The following is a 3953-nucleotide window of genomic DNA, read 5'->3' as shown; positions in this document are numbered from 1 at the left end:
TGAGTGAGAGTGTGTGTGTGTGAGCTGTGGGACTGGTTTTATACTCTTGTTCCTGGGCAGGCTGGGGATGTGTCATGAGCCACAACTGTGGAGAGATGGATGATTGGCAGCTGTAAGCTCCACCCTCCTGTTGTTGGTTGCCTTCCTGGTTAACTTGTTGTACTGGGTGCCTCAAGGAATACACAGTGTGTGTGTGTGGATACTGTATGTGTGTGTGTGTGTGTGTGATGGCCTTGACTGTAGTCCATGGACATTACTACCTGAAGGTCGACAGACTGCACCTTGATAGCAGATCTGTGTTGGCAAATAGCTTCAAGGTTTCTGATGCTACTCTGTGTGTGTGTGTGTGTCAGTGTGTGTGTGTGTGGGGGGGGAGGGGGGCGTGCTTCTGCATTCACGTGTGTGTGTGTCAGTGTGTGTGTGTGTGGGGGGGGAGGGGGGCGTGCTTCTGCATTCACGTGTGTGTGTGCGCAGCCTGCTGTGACAAATGTGTCTTGTTGAGACCGGTAGCTGAGAGGAGGGTAGGATCCCTCCTCTGCACCTCCCTCCTGGAGCAGATAACCACCCTTTCTCTCCCAGCTGTCTTGTCTTTAGCACATCACATGCTCGTTGTCATTCCTGTCTCATCCAGGAAAGCACAGCTGTGTTGTGTGTTGTGTGTACGTGTGTGTACGTGTGTGTACGCGTGTGTCTTCCTTTCAGTCATCTGTAAATCTTAGTAAGGCTTCGGGCAGTTTGGATTGGACATTCTAAATATCTTCCCCAGGGTTCTAAATGTTTTTGACAGACAGACACCCCCTCTACCCCCCCTCTACCCCCCCCCACTCTACCCCCCCCCCACTCTACCCCCCCCTCTACCCACCCCCCTCTACCCCCCACTCTACCCCCCCTCTACCCACCCCCCCTCTACCCCCCCTCTACCCCCTCCTGTGTCCTGGGCTCTCTCTGCACATGTGGCACCCCTTCTACAAGTGAGAGCTAACACAGTGGTAGGTGATACTTGCATTAGAAAGTGAATTCCTTTCATTCAGTTCCCCTTGATCAAGGCATGTCAGTTGTGGATGAAATCATATCCAGCATTGCTTGTGTTTACATGCATACATGATACAAGTTATCCTCTGTTTTTGTAACGCTCTTAAGGTTTGCTGTCAGACAGGGAACAGTTAACCCCACTCTGCCAGTCTGTTAGTGTCAAGGTCAAGGTTTACAGTAGCTTTACTGCCCTCCCTCACAAAGCTGGCCTGGCTATCTAACTTAGATAAAACCAAACAACAGGGTTAGTTCTACAGAACCATTAGCAGAAGAAAAAACAAGAGAAAATGTTCCAAAAAGAACTTGAACCAATTTGCTGAAATTAAAATGTAATCAATTTCCCCACAGGGACAAATAAAGTATCTATATATATATGAATATTCCAAATAGAACCCTGAATATTCCAAATGGAACACTTTCACCTTCGTGACTGGCTGTGTTATAACCCGGATGCCCGGTGAGTGACAGGTGAACCCAAGTGAAAGACTCAGACGCTGATGTGATGTTAAAACCTCTTCTCAATCCTGTCAAATTAAAAAACACCTAAAAAGGGCATACCCAAAGTAAATTGAATGCTGTTCTTGAACCATTTGGAGTACATGCATGATTGTGGTCTCTTTTGAAAAGGTGACAATCTGAAGTTCTTTCCCCTGTTGTCATGACCCCTGTAAGACCTACTGGTCTTGAGTAATAGAAGCTTGAACACAATGAAATTGAAAGTTATTATTGTTATTATTATTATAAAAAAACAAGAGAAAAGGTTCCAAAAAGAACTCGAACCAATTTGCTGAACTTTAAATTTAATCAATTTCCCCACCGGAAAACAAATAAAGTATCTATATATATCTGAAGATTCCAAATAGGACCCTGCAGATTCCAAACAAATTCAAAAGATTCCAAATGGAACACTTTCACCTTTGTGACTGGCTGCTTGGAATCCTAGTCCATTATCTCTGTCATTATTTTCTCCAGTTTTTTTGTTCCCCTGACCAGATAGTTCACACTGCAGTAACCCTGACTGTGTGCCCATCCCTCAGTCACTACTGGACACAGACAGGGTTACTGCGGGTTACCACACACAAACACACACATTTGACTTGTCCATAAGGTCACGGAGACGGGACGGGGGGGGGGGGGGAGAGACGGGGTGTGTGGAGACGGTAGATTTGGATGAGCAGAAAGATTTCACACATTATGGCAAGAGATAAACAACATTACATCATCAAGACTCAACTGTAGAAAGTTCCTTTAATAGCTGTTAAAAAACTTTTAATTACTACAAATTAATATGACCAATTCTTTATTTGAATTGATTATCTGTCAAATTTGCATTTGACTCATTTAAACAATTACAATTTACAGGATATTAAAATAAATGTTTACACATAAAAAGAGTGACCCTCCTCCTCCACACAATCTCTGCCTGGGCTACTGCAGCTCATGCATCTGTCTGTGTCTGTATGTGTGTGTGTCTGTGAGTGTGAGTGTGTGTGTGTGTATGACTGCTGGGACACACACACAGACACACCTGCACACATACACACACTCCTCCTCTCTCTAACTCCTCTCTGCTGTAGTAGGTCAGTCTGGTGTCAGTGATCCTCTCTAGATTCATAAGATTCATCCACATTTATATTTTATTGAGCTGCTTCATTTGTTTACTTCACATTTGTCTTTCATCATTTATCTCAGTTCTTGTCTTCTTCGACCACCTGTTTCAGTTAGAGCAGGGTCAGCTGTGAACACAGCTTCACACAGCATGTCATAGTGTTACTTTAGCACCAGGAGTGGTTATATAGGTTATATTATTTTAAAACTGGTTTCCAAACCGTGTCCTTCTTCAAAAACAAGTTTTCCATCACAATGAAGGAATGAGAAATTTGAGTGGTGCGCTACTAGATGTACCAGTTATGCCTGAATAACGACTGATGGCTGGTTGAACAGTTGTTCAAACTTCTAGTGATTCAACACTATGGGAGTGATCTGTATGTTGCCATCTACTGACCTGTACTAACTTTAACCCTGTAATAATGCAAATCCTGTCCTAACCTTGTCCTAACCCTGTCCTAACCCTGTCCTAACCCTGTCCTAACCCTGTACTAACCCTGTCCTAACCCTGTCCTAACCTTGTCCTAACCCTGTCCTAACCCTGTACTAACCCTGTCCTAACCCTGTCCTAACCCTGTACTAACCCTGTCCTAACCCTGTACTAACCCTGTCCTAACCCTGTCCTAACCCTGTACTAACCCTGTCCTAACCCTGTACTAACCCTGTCCTAACCCTGTCCTAACCCTGTACTAACCCTGTCCTAACCCTGTCCTGACCCTGTACTAGTGTTTCTCGCCGCACCAGTGTTCCCGTGCCGACCTCTGCTCTGCCACTGCTGCTGTTTGAGTGTCACCGTGGCAACAACCCAGGCCATGCGAGGGCCGACCCTGAAGCCAGGTATCACGTCCTTGACCTTTGACCCTGAGATAGGAGGAAACGGGGATGACTGGCAGAGGACAAACTCTCATCTATTTGTTTCTCTCTCCCCCACCATGTCTCTCTCTCTCTTTTTCTCCCTGTGTATTCCTCTCTCTCTCTCTCTCTCTCTCTCTCTCTTTTTCTCCCTGTGTATTCCTTATTTGATTTTATCCTACTGTTTGTCTTTACCACACATACACACGCACAAACACACACACTGGTCTCTGGTATTCCTCTCTCTCTCTCTCTCTCTCTCTCTCTCTCTCTTTCTCTCTCTCTCTCTCTCTCTCTCCCTCTATCTCTCTGTATTTAGAGTATACCCCAGCAGGTTTTAATCTGCTTTAATTGGAGCTCGTAAATAAGGTGATATCAGGTGAGATTCAATGGAACCTCTGACTGGCTGGGATTGCGCAAGGTAAGGAAGGAGGAGAGAACAGAGAAGAGAGGAGAGAGGG

This window comes from Osmerus eperlanus, chromosome 16, assembly GCF_963692335.1.
Source record: "Osmerus eperlanus chromosome 16, fOsmEpe2.1, whole genome shotgun sequence".
Lineage (NCBI taxonomy): Eukaryota > Metazoa > Chordata > Actinopteri > Osmeriformes > Osmeridae > Osmerus > Osmerus eperlanus.
This window is presented reverse-complemented; position numbering follows the sequence as displayed.